The sequence below is a fragment of the Phyllobates terribilis genome, unplaced genomic scaffold (assembly GCF_046119375.1).
Source record: "Phyllobates terribilis strain yellow unplaced genomic scaffold, ASM4611937v1 Scaffold_11__3_contigs__length_659146591, whole genome shotgun sequence".
NCBI classification, from domain to species: Eukaryota; Metazoa; Chordata; class Amphibia; order Anura; family Dendrobatidae; genus Phyllobates; species Phyllobates terribilis.
In genome coordinates, this window is record NW_027362771.1 from 579,923,425 (window position 1) to 579,940,898 (window position 17,474).

Sequence of the window (17,474 nt, forward strand, 5' to 3'; positions counted from 1 at the left end):
TGCTCTCAGACTGGCCAGGCCTCCATTGTTAACCTGTACTCCGGACGGGTCCCTTAATACCGCCAACAGTAATGACCCTGAATTGCATGACAGACTCCGTGTGGTTACTGCTGCTCCCGCGCACCATCACCACCAACATCCCTATATACTGCCCTGAGGCTATACTCCTCCCGTGGGGAGTTATACTACCCTCTGCTGCACCCACAACACCAGCCTCAGCGGTCTGCCCTGAAGCGGTGGTTCACTCTGACCGCGATCCATGGGTGGCGTAGTCGGACATTCGGTATATAGACCGGCATTTGGGTTGACCACCCTGAGCCACGGGACCGGACCCCTGCCACGCAAGGACTACAACCCCCAGCATCCACAAAAGGTCCGGCTCCAGGTATCCACACACACACACGGCCCAGGGGGCACGTCAAGTCTATAACTGACAGTTCACAGTTTAACTAGATGTAGCAGAGTCGAACCGGTTGTGATCATCAGTTTTTACACTTAGCTGACTCTTATCCTCCACAAGGCAGTTGCCAGCTGATGCCGGTGTTGCTTTCTTCAGGCTTCCCCACCCAAACAATGCTCGGTCTTCTGGCGGCAGCAGGCAGTCTCCAGCTTTACCCGCTGAGCCCCTAGTCCATCACACGGCACCTCACGTGCTCGGCTCCACGGAACCTGCGTCTCTTCTCCCTCTAGTCGGCTTGACTCCTCTGGTCCACTGCACTTGGATCTTGCTCCAAGTACTGGAGCCAGGAGCCTGGACCCTCTCACACAGCTCTCCTGAGCGGGACTCTCCTGCCGCTTTCCCGCGCAAAAGTCTAGCCACGCCACCAGTTTCCCGGTCACCTGACCTCCCAGCTCTCACTCTGGACACGCCCCCAGCTTCCCAGTCACCTGACTCCTGTGCTTGCAGTCTGTCTTCCCCCTGCAACCAGAGGTATGGCCCCGGCAGTTCCGGATCCCTTGTTCTGAATGTACTTACACCCCGGTCTTCCCCCTTACACCGTGATGATGTGGACAGGGGCGGACATACCGCCGGTGCAGTTGGTGCAGCTGCACCAAGGCCCGGAGGTGGAGGGCGACCATCTCAGGGTGGCTAATAATGAGGGCATTCAGACCTGTTTTTTCTCAGAGCCCGAGGCTCCGTGGGGCACATGGCCATATTGCCCTCATCATATGTGGCTGGCAGGGAGCGATCCTGTAGCGCAGCAGAGTGGCAGGATCCTGTCCTCTGCTTCTTGCCCGGTATTTTTTTTCCCAGTACACGGGGCAGAGGACAATATGAGGGATATGGGGAAGAGGACAGTATGAGAGATGTGGGGGGAGGACAATATGAGAGATGTCAGGGGAGGACAATATGAGGGATGTGGGGGAGAGGACAATATGAGGGATGTAGGGAGAGGACAGTATGAGAGATGTGGGGGAGAGGACAGTATGAGAGATGTGGGGGAGAGGACAATATGAGGGATGTGGGGAGAGGACAATATGAGGTATGTGGGGGAGAGGACAATGTGAGGGATGTGGGGCAGAAGACAATATGAGGAATGTGGGTCAGAGGACAAAATGAAGGGATGTGGATCAGAGGACAATACGAGGCATGTGGGTCAGAGGACAATATGAGGATTGTGGGTCAGAGGACAATATGAGGGATGTGGTTCAGAGGACAATATGAGTTCTGTGGAAACTGTTTGGGTAAGAATACAAGGAGAGAACAACGGAAAGGACACCATTGTAGGCATTTACTACAGGCCACCTGGGCAAGCTGAAGATATGGATGAACTCTTTATGTATCAAATGACCAAGTTCTCCAAAAAATATGACGTAGTGGTCATGGGAGATTTCAACTATCCAGACATTTGTTGGGAATCTCTCTCAAGTAAAACTAACAGGTCAAGCAAATTCTTATCCTCTCTTGCTGACAACTTTATCTTCCAAAAGGTAGGGGAGAAAACAAGGGAATCTGCTACTTTGGATCTAATCCTTATAAACAGGGAGGAAATGGTTGAGGAGGTAAAGGTGGCTGGGACCCTAGGAGGCAGCGATCATGCTATTATAGAATTTTGGATAACTAGAGGAGGAAGACATGTGAAGACTCAGACTTCAAGGTTAGATTTTAGAAAGGCAGATTTTAAGAGACTCAGAAAGAGAATAGGAGGGATCCAATGGCTGGATGTCCTTAAGGACAAAAATGTCCAGGAAGGATGGGAAATTTTTAAAAATGAGATTCTCAAAGCACAATCGTTAACAATCCCGAAAAGTAGGAAGAATGGGAAGCATTTAAGGAAACCAGGATGGATGAACACAGAACTTAAACACATGCTAAAAAGAAAGAAAGAAATGTTTATTAAATGGAAAGAGGGAGGCATATCTAAAGAAGATTATAATGCAGTCTGCAGATCCTGTAGGGCACGTATCAGGTTAGCTAAAGCTGACAATGAATTAAGGCTTGCAAGAGATGTCAAAAGCGATAAAAAAGGATTTTGGGGGTATGTCAAAAGTAAAAGAAAAGTCAAAGATGCTATAGGATTTTTACAGGATGAAAATGGAGAAATGGTAAGAGAGGATGTTGAGAAGGCCGAACTTTTTAATTCCTATTTTGCATCTGTTTTCTCTCAGAAAGAAAATGTAACATCAACTGATCTTCACTGTCCTTTTAAAGGAATAGAGGAATCCAAGTTATCTGTAAACAGAAAGATTGTGAGGGAATATTTAGCTAACATAAATGAGTTCAAGTCTCCAGGTCCAGATGAATTACACCCCAGAGTACTGAAGGAGATCGTAGAAGAAATTTTAGAACCACTCTCCATAATCTTTGAAAATTCTTGGAGAACAGGAGAAGTCCCAGAAGACTGGAGAAGAGCAAATGTTGTTCCTATCTTCAAAAAGGGGAAGAAGGTGGACCCAGGGAACTATAGGCCGGTGAGTCTGACTTCTATACCAGGAAAGATCTTTGAACAAATTATTAAACAACATGTATGTAAGTACATGGATAAGAATGAAGTGATTAACCAGAGTCAGCATGGGTTTGTAACTAACAAGTCATGTCAGACTAACTTAATTTCCTTCTATGACAGAATCACTGACTGGGTGGATCAGGGAAATGCTGTAGATATAGTATATCTTGACTTCAGCAAAGCATTTGACAAAGTATCTCACACCATCCTTATTGAAAAAATGACCAAGTATGCAATGGACCAGGCAACTGTTAGGTGGATTCATAACTGGCTTAGTGATCGGACTCAAAGGGTGGTTGTAAATGGCTTCACATCCAGCTGGATGAATGTCTCAAGTGGGGTACCACAGGGCTCCGTCCTGGGACCTGTATTGTTCAACATCTTTATCAATGATTTAGATGAAGGAATTGAGGGTAAACTGATTAAATTTGCTGATGACACAAAGCTAGGAGGGATAGCTAATACTAGAGAAGAGAGAGAGAGGATTCAAAAAGACCTAAATAAACTGGAGCAGTGGGCAGCAACCAACAGAATGGTTTTTAACAGGGAAAAATGCAAAGTACTACATCTGGGCAATAAAAATGAAAAAAGCATATACAGAATGGGAGGAATAGAGCTAAGCAACAGTACATGTGAAAAAGACTTAGGTATACTAATAGATCATAGACTGAAGATGAGTCAACAGTGTGATGCAGCAGCAAAAAAGGCAAATACAATTCTGGGATGTATTAACAGAAGCATACAGTCTAGATCACGTGAAGTCATTATCGGTCTTTACTCCTCTTTGGTCAGACCTCATCTGGAATACTGTGTACAGTTTTGGGCACCACATTTTAAAAAAGACATAGACAAACTGGAGCAAGTTCAGAGAAGAGCGACCAGAATGGTGACTGGTCTGCAAACCATGTCCTATGAGGAACGGTTGCAGGATTTGGGAATGTTTAGCTTGCAAAAAAGAAGACTGAGAGGAGACTTAATAGCTGTCTACAAATATGTCAAGGGCTGTCACATTGTAGAAGGATCATCTTTATTCTCATTTGCACAAGGAAAGACTAAAAGCAATGGGATGAAACTAAATGGGAGGAGATACAGATTAGATATTAGAAAAAACTTTTTGACAGTTAGGGTGATTAATGAGTGGAACAGGCTGCCACGAGAGGTGGTGAGTTCCCCTTCAATGGACGTCTTCAAACAGAGGCTGGACAGACATCTGTCTGAGATGATCTAGTGAATCCTGCTTTGAGCAGGGGGTTGGACCAGATGACCCAGGAGGTCCCTTCCAACTCTACCATTCTATGATTCTATGATTCTATGATTCTATGAGGGATATGGGTCAGAGGACAATATGAGGGATGTGGGTAACAGGACAATATGAGGAATGTGGGGGAGAGGACAGTATGGTTAGATGTGAGGGAGAGGACAGTATGAGAGATGTGGGCGAGAGGACAGTATGAGAGACATGGGGGAGAGGAAAGTATGAGAGATATGGGGGAACGGACAGTATGAGAGATGTGGGGAAGAGGACAGTATGAGGGATGTGGGGAGAGGACAGTATGAGGGATATGGGGGGGACAATATGAGGGATGTGGGTAACAGGACAATATGAGGGATGTGGGGGAGAGGACAGTATGGTTAGATGTGAGGGAGAGGACAGTATGAGAGATGTGGGCGAGAGGACAGTATGAGAGACATGGGGGAGAGGAAAGTATTAGAGATGTGGGTGAAGGGACAGTATGAGGGATGTGGGGGAGAGGACAGTATGAGGGATGTGGGGGGGACAATATGAGGAATATGTGGGAGAGAACAATATGAGAGATGTGAAGAGGACAATATGAGGGATGTGAGGGAAAGGACAATACGAGAGATGGGGAGAGGACAATATGAGGGATATGGGGGAGAGGACAATGCGGGGGGTGGGGATTGGGATGGAAGTAAGCTGCACTTACAATGGGTTATGAACAGGGGGAGGGGGAGGAGGACATAAGGTATGGATGTAAAATGAATTGGCTTGTGGAGGAGGATGCTAAGTCACTGCTAGCGTCCTCCCCACCCCACAATTCATTATGACACTATCAGGGAGTCGGGACTTAAAATTTATTGGGGAATGGGAGAGGAGAGGGTTAGGTGCATGGGACACTTTGTAATGAATTAAAAGGTGGGAAAAGACGCTATCAGGGACTTGTAATGAATTGGGAGGTGGCGGAGGATGTTAAAGGGGTATTCCCATCTTCAAAATCCTATCCCAATACGTAGTAGGTGTAATAGTAATAATATTAGCAAATACCTCCAATTAAAAATGTAGTAAAGTTTTTCTGATCCACTATGTCTCTTTCCTCATGTGCAGGCTTTGCAAGACCTTAGGTATCCATGGTTCCAACTACTGATATAGTGTAATTAGGGACGGTAATATACATAATAAAAGGAGACTATGTAAGATATACATGTGTGTGGCTATATACAGTATATATATATATATATATATATATATATATATATATATCTGTAGCATTGTCGCAATAAAAGGAGGGGGGCCCAGACACATTTCTTGCACAGGGGTCCCAAGCTGTCAGTGTCCACCCCGGGATGTAGATAATGGTGGTTGAATGTCCTAAGATAAACAGTTAATTCTCTCACAATGTCTCAATGCTGATGATTCTGCTGAAAGCTGAAATCTATAACATCATTTACACCTTAATACCCTCAGAAATTTCTTTGATTCTAGTCCTTCATTAATCCTCTGGTTCCTTGGTGACTTGAATGTAAAGATACAGTAATGTCTGGTAACCGGGATCTACATAAACCTCTAAACCTGATGCTCTCGAGCGTTACTTGACAATAAATGGCTCAAAGGTGAAGAGAACACATAAATGGAGTGGTGCATAGATAGAAGTATCAGGATTGGGGTCTGAAATTGTTTTTGTGCTGCTCTGGGGTATGAATTTGTTTTAGGAACTGGTCTGAGGTCTCCAATTTTGTGTCTGGTCTCGGGTCTGAATTAATTCCGGGGTCTTGTCTAGGGTCTGAATTTTATTAGGTGTATTGTCTGAGGTCTGTATTAATTTTGGGTTCTGGTCTAGGATATAGAGCAATTTTTTGGTTCTGCAATGTGGTCCAAGTTTTGTGTTTTGGTCTGAGGTGTGCAATAATTTCAAGTCCTGGTCTTGGCTCTGAATTAATTTGAGTATCGAGAGTTTGGACTATGATCTAGATTCATTTTAGGATCTGGATACATTTAAGTGTCTTGATGATTAATTCAGGGATGTGGAACTGGATTAATATTGGGGTCCGGAGTGAGGTCTTCTATGTTTTTTTCTTTCATCTTCTGTTTTTCTTCTCACCCTATCAAAGCAAAACTAAAAACCCCTATTAGGTTGGGGGATACTGTATACAAACCTTATCTGTGTGTACAGCAGCACACAAAAGCTGTCCTCGACTCCCCTACCTGGTACTGCATCTCACCCAGAGGTGTGGTATCCCACTCTCAGGTAAGGATGGGGTACTGCCCGGGACCCACCCACCTGCATCCAACACTACACCATTCCAGACCAGCAGGCAGGGCAAGATGCCCTGGCTTAAAGCTGAGCCCTGTCCCTGGTTGGAAGGGGGGAAACCGAGAGAGGGGGAACCATGTAGTGGGTGTGGGTGGAGGAAGTAGATGAGTGGAGCACCTTTAGAAGGAGTATAAAAAAGGAACCATCTTGAAGGAGACAGTTCAGTCTGAGAGGAGAAAGAGTGGCAGCAGGAGCTCAGTGGAAGCTCTGCTCAGGAAGAGAGGAGAGAGGAGCGGGCCTAGACTGAGAGGCCCAGAAGGACAGGCTGAGAGAGGACGGGAACAGAGGGAAGGCTCCAGGAACAGAGGGGATCCCAGGGGCGCGACAAGTGTGGAAGCCACCCGTGCGCCCGAATCTACACAGACGTGGAGGGATCAGGCCGCAAAGGGGACCGGCCCCTAACTAGTGGAGAACAACCAGGCTCAACTAGAAACCGGAGGCTACTGTACCTTCAGGGTGCAGCTGCCCACTACCACAATTCTGTCACCGAAAAGGTGGCTGCATAGGATTCAGGGGACTGCACGTTGCCCGCCAAAATCCAAGGCTACCGGCTTGGGAAACTGATTGTGAGGCGCAGGGCAGGAGGTTGAGGGCCAGCACAGGAAGACGACTGAGGAAGGCACATAGAACGGGGTCCCGTTAAGTATTCCAGAAATACCTGAGAGATTGCTGAGCCCCTTCCTTGGTGAACGCAGGACGATGTGGGAGGTTACACTGGCGCTGCTAACCTGGAGTCTTGAAACAGTGTGAGTAAAACCTTGAAGACTGCACCCCACTGTGTCCTAGAATTATTGCTGCGCCATCACCAGCCCTGCACTACACAGCACCAGCAACATCTACCTCATAACATCACTCTTTCCTGCCCTGGGGCCAAGCTCTGCCTGTGGAGAGCTGAACCAACTCTGCAGCGTCACCACCAGCTCCAGAGGATCTGCACCGCAGCGGCGGCCCCATATAGCCGCATATCACAGGTGGCGTCACGAACATTATATATAAAAACTTTATTCCCCTTCTGCCTTTCACTTTAATTGACCACCCTGGGTCACGGATCGGAACACTGCTACCGTGACACCCCCAGCACCGACCGGCCCGGCTACCGAGTACCCCATGGCCCAGGGGGCATGTCAACTTGGCGTCACGAACAGGATTCGAAGCCTGGTATAACAGGGTCCTGTGTGCCACAAAGACTGTGTATAACTGTATAAACCGCAGCCATTACTGTAGCACATGTGGATTTAATGATATGTGGGGTGCCCCATCGTGGGCGAATCCTCGGAAACAGTGCCCAAATAGGCCCCTCCCACTTACATAGACTGTACCAGAGTTGTCGGCCTCTCAGGCTGAAAGGTGCCAGCCTTCCCCATTGCATCAGACTGAGGGGGGAGATTGTCGCCTCCCCCTGCAGAGGGCTGTGTGATCCCATTCATCTAGCTGCTGCAGCCCTGTGCTGTGTGATCCCATCCACCCAGCTGCTGCAGCCCTGTGAATACAACACAAGTGTGAGAAGCTGTGCAGTAAGGCTGTGTGCCCACGTAGCATTTTTCAAGCGTATATGCTGCGGAATTTCCGCAGCGTAAACGCTTGAAAAACGCAAGTATATCCGCACCCCATGGTCCCCAATGGGATTCCGCAAGTTCTATGCACATGCTGCGGATTTTTCCGCAGCGTTTATGCTACGTACAAAAATCCGCAGCATGTCATTTAATTTTGCGGAAGCGCAGCGGAACTCCCGCCATTGACTTGCATTGAGACGCATAGAAACCGCGACTGTACATTTGTACAAGCGGCTTCTATGCGTCTCTATGTGCGGATGGTACCCAGTTCTGGAGGAGAGGAGACTCTCATCCAGACCTGGGTACCATTGTACCTGTAAAAAAAGAATAAAATAACAAATAAAGTTTATACTCACCTGTCCGGCGTCTTCTCTCTGAATGCCAGCAGCGCTGAAGGACCTTCGGTGACGTCACAGTCATGTGACCGCAGGCCCTTCACCGCTCTGTCTCGCGATATGCCGGCAGCCGGGAACCAGCCAGGAAGCAGCGCTGCAGCCACGCCGGGCATCGGGGGTGAGTATAGCTTTATTTGTTTTATTTTTACGGTTCACACTGTATAAATCCATGCTGTTTGCATGGATTTATACAGTGTGACCTAGTTGTCAAGCACTTTCCAAGTGATGCTATCGCCTGGAAAGTGCTTGTCAATCTGCATGCGGAAACGCATGTGAACCCGCATGTGGATCCGCATGTATTCTGCAGGAAAAACGCATGCACAATCTGCATGCGTTTTTTTCTGCCAGGGAGATGCAGAAATGCTGCAGAAATTTTCTGCTTCATTTCTGCATCGTGGGCACATAGCCTTAGAGTGCGGCTGTACAGTGATCAGCAGAGCAGTCTCGGTGACCGGCTGTGCAAGGAGCAACGACGTAAGCATCCAGAGCGGTGAGTCCTTCCCTGGCAAGGGTGAACTAGGAAGGGAGAAAGATGCCCACCTTAGGAGAAGCTCCGACAGCGGGTGCTGCCGCAGCCCTCATAATGCCGCTGTCTATGCCATACATCCCAGGAGCGGCCTGGTTACCACAATATTCAGGAGAGAGGGGGTGGTACGCGCTTGATATGCAGACTGTTAGAACTCTCCTGTTAGGTTTTTTCTAGTTTGCTGGTCACATGACCTTTTTTGCCTATTTAAACCTGCTCTGCCCTTCTGGCCTTGCTGGACTTCATTGTAATTTCAACTCTTATCTAGCCAGGTGCTTTGTTACCTTACTCCATCAGTTTAGCTAGGTCTCTTGACCTCTATTTTCTATGTTGTTTTGTTTGTCCTTTTCTGCTACAATTTCTGCTAGGAGGTGTCCATCTTACTCCCAGTCCCTAGTTCTTGTAGGGATCCCTCCCTCACATCTATAGGTCTTCGTACAGACTAGCTGAGGACTTTAGCGGGTCTGATCACAGGATCAGGTTCCCCGTTACATCGTAGGGATTAAGCTTAGTTCTATTGTAGGGACAGATCTCCTGTCTTTCCTTAGTGCTTGTAGCAGATCATAACAGTAAGTCCAGCCCAAAAAATTTCTCTAAGGAAAGACCTCCAGTTTCCATCATGGTGTCGGTTCAGGATTTGGCTCAACGCTTGCAGGGACTCTCTCTGGAGGTGGCCGAGCTCCAACAACACGTGAGTAGCTGTTCTGGAGCGCATTTTGTAGAGCCAAAGGTACGTTTGCCTGATTTATTTTTTGGTGAACAACAAGATTTTTTTTTATTTAAAAATGCTTGTTTATTGTATTTTCGTTTAAGACCCAGATCTTCTGGTGATGAATCACAGTGTATAGGGTTCATAATGTCACTTTTGCGCAAGGAACCTCAGGGATGGGCCTTTTCTCTCCAACCTAGTGATCCGTGCTTTAGATCAGTGGATAGTTTTTTTTCTGCTTTGGGGTTGTTGTATGATGATCCTGATCGTGTCTCATCAGCTGAGACGGAATTGAGACATTTGAGGCAGGGATCAGGTAATGTGGAAAATTATTGTACTCACTTCCGTCGGTGGTCTGCTCAGGTGGAGTGTAACGATTCTGCTCTGAAAAGTTTGTTTCTTGCAGGGCTAGGTGAAAGGGTTAAAGATCTGCTGATTGCTTATCCTACACCTGGAAACTTGCAGGAGGCAATGCAATTAGCTATACGGGTGGACAGGAGACTGCGTGCAAGGGTTAATGAGAGTAAATCCTCTGCCATGTCAGCTCCGAGTACTGAGAGGGTCTGTACTGACATTGGAGAGCCGATGGAGATTGGGGCGATGTCACCCCGCTCTCAGGAAAAAGACCGCAGGTTTTCTTAAGGTTTGTGCTTTTATTGCGGAAAATCTGACCATTTCATTAAGAACTGTGTGCTTCGTATAAACAAAGAAAAAAAAAAGGTCAGTTACGCCCATATAGCCTGTTTAAATACTAAGGGGGTATTTCTTTCTGCTACTACCGCTGCTCAGGAAGAATTAATTGAATTTGGGGTATTTGTGGATTGTGGTTCTACTCTAAATGTGATTGATGGGGGATTCTTGGAAAAACGTAAATTAAAACCCAAACCTTTGTCATCCCCTATTGTCGTGGTTTCTGTCGATGGTTCTCCCCTGAAATGTGTTACTCACAAGGTTTATGAATTTCCCCTCACTATTAATGGTATTCACCAAGAAAATTTGGATTTGGTGGTATTAAATAATTTGCCTTCTCCAGTAGTTTTGGGTTTGCCCTGGTTAAAATTGCACAATCCTGTACTGGATTGGTCTACCAATGAAATTAAGTCCTGGAGCCCTAAGTGTTATGACAAGTGTTGTAACGGGCGCATTGCTGCTGTGGATAAAGGGGAATTACCTGTACCTATTCAGGATTTTTGGAAAGTTTTTTCTGAGGAGGAGTCGCAAATTTTGCCTCCTCATAGAGACTATGATTGTACCATTGAATTTGTCCCTGGAGCGACTCTCCCTAAAAGTCGTTTATTTAATCTTACTATTCCTGAGAGAAAGGCTTTGGAGGAATACATACAGACGAGCTTGGCCGCCGGTCATATCAGACCCTCTAAGTCACCTGTGGCTGTTGGCTTTTTTTTGTTAAAAAAAAGGACGGCGGTTTACGTCCTTGTCTGGACTTTCGCGAGATTAATAAAATTACTGTACGCAATCCCTACCCACTGCCATTGATTCCTGATTTGTTTAACCAGTTAGTGGGGGCCAACTGGTTCTCTAAAATTGATCTCCGGGGGGCATACAATTTGTTGCGCATGAAGGAGGGTGATGAATGGAAGACTGCTTTTAACACTCCTGTGGGTCATTTTGAGAATCTGGTGATGCCTTTTGGTCTTACCAATGCACCAGCATTTTTTCAGAATCTTATTAATGACATCCTTAGATCTTTGATCGGCAAAAATGTGGTTGTGTATTTGGATGACATTTTGATTTATTCGCCTGATCTGGAGTCTCATTGGCGGAGCGTACGTGAGGTATTGCAGTTATTGATTGACAATTCGCTTTTTGCTAAGCTGGAGAAATGTGAGTTCGCTGTACAGAGAATTCGTTTTTTGGGCTACATTATCTCCAGCGAGGGTTTTGAGATGGACCCGGTGAAAGTTCAAGCTGTGCAAGAATGGCCTAGGCCTATTGGTTTGAAATCGATACAGAGGTTTTTGGGTTTCGACAATTATTACAGAAAATTCATTAAAAAAATTTCTATTATTGTTAAACCACTGACCGATCTCACCAGGAAAGGTGCTAATTCGGTTCAGTGGACTACTGAGGCCATTGAAGCTTTTGTGTTTCTAAAGGAGAGGTTCAGCTCTGCCCCCATCCTTATGCAGCCTGATGTGACTAAGCCGTTTTTGGTTGAGGTTGATGCTTCTTCTGTGGGGGTTGGTGCGGTGTTGTCTCAGGAAATTAAGGATGGAGTACATCCCTGTGCCTTTTTTTCAAAAAAAAATTTCTGAGACAGAACTTAATTACGATATTGGTAATCGGGAATTGCTGGCTATTAAACTCGCATTTGAACACTGGCGTCATCTCTTGGAAGGTGCTGAATTTCTCATTCAGGTTTTCACTGATCATAAAAATCTGATCTATCTTGATGCTGCCAAGCGCTTTAATGCCCGTCAGGCTAGGTGGGCACTTTTTTTTTCGCGGTTTAATTTTTCCGTTACTTACATCCCGGGTACCAAGAATGTTAAAGCTGATGCTTTGTCTCGCAGTTTTTCTCCCATGGTCGATGCTGAGGAGGAGGAGAGCATTTTACAAGAAGGTGTTGTGATTGCTGCATTGGACTTCGTTTTGGAGGATGAGATTCTTAAAGCACAGGAGAATGCCCCATCTAACACTCCCCATGGGAGGTTGTTTGTGCCTAGGACCTTTAGGAGAGATTTGTTTGTTGAGTGTCATGAGTCTCGGTTGGCAGGTCATCCAGGAATTTCTGAGACCAAGAGACTTGTGGGTCGCAGTTTTTGGTGGCCTGGATGGCAGAAGGAAGTCATTAAGTGGGTGCGTCAATGTACTGTGTGTGCTAGATCTAAGTCTTCACATGCTCCTGCTGCGGGGTTGCTTTGCCCTCTGGAGGTTCCTAGTGCACCTTGGACACATCTGGCTATGGACTTTATTACTGACCTTCCCCCCTCTGAGGGTTTCACAGTCATCTGGGTGGTCGTGGACCGTTTTAGCAAGATGTGTCACTTGGTTCCCTTCATCAAACTGCCCTGCACTAAGACACTAGGGGGGTATGTGGCGCCCCGGTGGGTTCAGTCGCCACAGAGGTACTGCATCTCACCCAGAGGTGTGGTATCCCACTCTCAGGTAAGCATGGGGTACTGCCCGGGACCCACCCACCTGCATCCAATACTACACCATTCCAGACCAGCAGGCAGGGCAAGATGCACTGGCTTAATGCTGAGCCCTGTCCCTGGTTGGAAGGGGGGGAACCGAGAGAGGGGGAACCATGTAGTGGGTATGGGTGGAGGAAGTTGGTGAGGGGAGCACCTTCAGAAGGAGTATAAAAAGGGAACCATCTTGAAGGAGACAGTTCAGTCTGAGAGGAGAAAGAGTGGCAGCAGGAGCTCTGTGGAAGCTCTGCTCAGGAAGAGAGGAGAGAGGAGCGGGCCTAGACTGAGAGGCCTAGGAGGACAGGCTGAGAGAGGACGGAAGCAGAGGGAATGCTCCAAGAACAGAGGGGATCCCAGGGGCACGGAAAGCACCGTCCCCTAACTAGTGGAGAACAACCAGGCTCAACTAGGAACTGGAGGCTACTGTACTTTCAGGGTGCGGCTGCCCACTACCATAATTATATCGCCGAAAAGGTGGCTGCATTGGATTCAGGGGACTGCACGTTGCCCGCCAAAATCCGAGGCTACCGGCTTGGGACACTGATTGTGAGGCGCAGGGCAGGAGGGTGAGGGCCAGCGCAGGAAGACTACCGAAGAAGGCACATAGATCGGGGTCCCATTAAGTATTCCAGAAATACCTCAGAGATTGCTGAGCCCTTTCCTTGGTGAACGCAGGATGACGTGGGAGGTTACACTGGCGCTGGTAACCTGGAGTCTTGAAAAACTGTGAGTAAAACCTTGAAGACTGCACCCCACTGTGTCTTAGAATTATTGCTGCGCCATCACCAGCCCTGCACTACTAAGCACCAATAACATCTACCTCATAACATCACTCTTTCCTGCCCTGGGGCTTAGCTCTGCCTGTGGAGAGCTGAACCAACTCTGCTGTGTCACCAACAGCTCCAGAGGATCTGCACTGCAGCGGCGGCTCCATTTTGCCGCATACCACAGGTGGCGTCACGAACATTATATATAAAAACTTTATTTCCCTTTTACTTTACTTCCCCTTTTATTGACCGCCCTGGGTCACTGCCACTGTGACATCCCCAGCACCGACCGGCCTGGCTACCGCGTCACTAACAATCACGTACCTATTATAGTCTATTATTCTATTCACATGCCCATGTGTTTTTGTGAACCGTGTGTCTGTGCAAAACTCATGGAGACATATTTATTTTTTTATGTTTAAATGTGTTTGAAGAAAACACCGGGAGGGATAGCATTATTAAATAAAGGGTTAAGGACGGAGGATTGGAGACATTATTACAGGACAGGGGGCATTATTACAGGATGGAAGACATTATTACAGGCTTAAGCTAGGTTGTGGGTTATTATTACAGGATGCGGCCATTATAAAGGATGGACAACATTATTACACTAAGTGCCCAGGACGGGGGGCATTATTACAGGATGGAAGACATCACTACAAAATAAGTGCTAGTACAAAGGTCATTATTACAAGATTGGGCCCAAGTTGGTGGACATTATTACAGAATAGGTGCCAGGACAGGGAACAATATTACAGTATAGGTGCCAAGACGGGGACCATGATTACAGGATAGGTGCCAGGTCGGGGACATTATTACATGACAGGGAACAAAATTATAGCAGGATAGGTGCCAGGATGGGGACATTATTACAGAATAGGTGCCAGGACGGGCGACAATATTACAGGACAGGGGACAATATTACAGTATAGATGCCAAGCGGGGACCATATTTACAAGATAGGTGCCAGGATGGGGACATTATTACATGACAGGGAACATTATAACAGGATAGGTGCCAGGATGGGGAACATTATTACAGAGCAGGGGACAATATTACAGGATAGATGCCAGGATGGAGACATTATTACTGAATAGGTGCCAGGATAGGGTGCATTATTCCAGGATAGGGATAATATAACAGGATAGGTTCCAGGATGGGGACATTATTACAGGATAGGTACCAGGACAGGGACATTATTACCAAATGGGTGCCAAGATGGGGGACATTATTACAGGATAGTGGATAATATTACAGGATAGGTGCCAGGACGGGGACATTATTACAGGATAAACGCCAGGATGGGGAATATTATTACATACGGGGACATTATTCAAGGACAGGGGCCATTATTAAAGGATGGGGCCAGAATGGGGGAAATTATTACAGGATGGGGGACATTATTACAGGATTTGGCCAGGACGGAGACCTTCAGAAGGCAACAAGCAACCATGGCAACCGATAGACGCTACGATGGATGCCAATGGCCATCAGAAATGTTGGCTGCCATCTTGAAAACTTTTAAATGTGTCTGTTAAACTCGACAGTGGAATTTCAGAGGTTAAACTGATGACTCTCTCACCCCACATTTGTCAGGGGAGGGTGGGGTGTCCCTCATACACATTAGATGATAATCCGAATCTATCAAAGTCATCGGATTTGGTTGGTTTTTTATCTACTTTGTACAAGGTCCTCAAGTTAATTTTTAGTTATTTATAATTAGAGCTCAGATCTCTATTAAAGTTTTTATTACTATATATCTTAATTTTATTTTTGTAATAATCAAATCCTCATGACCACATGACACTTGTCCACTCTTCCAGCAACATGCCCGATCACCTCCCTTACATGATGAAAGTGATTTTCCCTTCCCCTGATGTAGGTTTGGCCATAAGTGATGGCACAGATAGGAAAGTCTCCGCAGTGCATGTGCAGTTAAAACAGTGAACATGTGCGGAAAAAGTGTGTCAGACTTCTCGTATATGTGGTGTCATGTATGACGACAAGTGCATTGGGGAATGACCCAAACAGGGGAAAGTCAGAGACATGATGTCTGGCACATGATCAAGCATGTCAATGGAAGAGGGTAATGACAGACAAGCGTGATGTAGTAGCAAGAACAGCAGATCTATGAGGATACATAATACATAACTTTAGGGTTAGAGATTCGCAGAACCCCGGTCCAGCAGTCAGGTCAGTACTCCACGACCACTGAATAGGAGACCTGAGAATTGCCGCTTACTTGCTGTCCTCTGCGGCTCCTCTTTTGATTATCCTTGTTGGCGCAATGTTGTGTGTGCATCACGTCACAGTGTGGACAAGGGCATGATCTTTGTCACATGATCAAGGATGTCACCAGAAGAGGGGACCAAGAGACAAGGGTGTAGTCGCAAGAACAGCCCATCCAGGAGGATACAAAATATTAGGCTATAAAGTGATTTTAAAAAATAAAAAGCTTAGTCCCAGACAATACCTCTAATCTGCTAATAATTTAGGAACTGCTGAGACGCCTTTTAAAAGAACTGCAGATAAGTTCCAATAAAAAGCGAGAAGACGAATATTGTAATGAAGGTAAATGAAAATGTAATAGAGAGAATGTGATGGATCAGAAAGTAATGTCCGGTCCTCTCAAGACCTCCTTCTTTCCTCCACACTCATGCGTTCCTCACCCAATCGCCTCAAAGACTTTTCCCGAGTACCCTCCATCCTCTGGAATTCTGTGGCCCCACACGTCCGATTGTCCACCACATTCAGAACCTTCAGTTGGAACCCGAGAACTCATCTGAGATCTCTTCAGGAAGGTCTACAACCTGTAATGACCCCGCTGTCATCTCAACACCACCAGAACTGCCGCGACCCCCCAACCTACTGTCTAATTCCCCATTATTCTGTAGACTGTAGCCCTCTCTGTACCTGTCTATCATTGTTAGATTGTTCACTGTAATTTATTTTTGGATTTTGTAAGTAACCCTCTCTCATGTACAAAACCATGGAATCAATGGTGTTCTAAAAAGAAATAATAATACTAGAGCAGATAATATATAATGAAGGACTAGTATATAAAGAATGGATAGCATATAATGAATAGTGAGTTATAGTACCTGTGATATCAGCAGCAGCTGCCGCAGGTGTCCTGTCTATGGAGGAGAGGTCAGGTGCACATGACAGGGCACAGCCGAGCAGTGAGTGTTATAAAGGGGAGGGTATAAGGGCATGTCGATTCTGTGCCTCACTCACCATGTATAATGACTATACACAATCGTAACCTGATAGTAGACAGGACGCACACATCACATTACACCTGAAATCAGCTTTGGGATAAAGGCTGGCTATGGAGCAGGACCTAGGTTACCAACCGTCCAGAAATTCCAGGACAGTTCCAAAAAATAGGGCACTTTTTTCCTTTTCTGTAAAAAAAATTGAAAGCGTCCCATTATTTTTTGAACTTGAAGAAACTTATACAGATTATTTTCTCTGTAATTATCATCATTTTACATTTTACAGTGTATTCAACTGATGTCTTCATATCAGAATTATGGGCTGCAGACAGGAGTCACTTATAAGTACTGTATAATGATTTATTATAGTTTTCCAATGCGTCCATAAAAAATATTGTCGATCAGTGATTTTTTGACAATCTGTCCAGAAAAAATAAAAAGTCAAGTTGGCAACCCATGAGCAGGACTGGATTGTAGAGAGGCCAACAGGGGCAATTGTCTAGGGGTCATCACCGAACAGTTCCATCAAGCCTTTCCAAGGTACTACCCCAATGAAATGTAGGGGGAAAACATTTGAAACATTTCAGGCATATCAAAATGATTTGCCATAATTGCCTGCTAGATAGTAGTCTAGAAAGCTGAACCTGCACCT

General features: G+C 46.1%; 1 protein-coding gene across 1 annotated transcript in view; it reads right to left on the minus strand.

Annotated features, from left to right (window-relative positions):
• The window catches only part of LOC141166960 (beta-1,3-galactosyltransferase 2-like), a 70,628-nt gene extending 53,830 nt beyond the window's left edge, over positions 1-16,798 (minus strand). Inside the window, exon 1 of the mRNA XM_073654199.1 lies at positions 16,706-16,798. The gene's annotated coding sequence lies outside the window, so the exon portion shown is untranslated. The remainder of the gene's footprint in view (positions 1-16,705) is intronic.
• Positions 16,799-17,474: the final 676 nt, after the last annotated feature.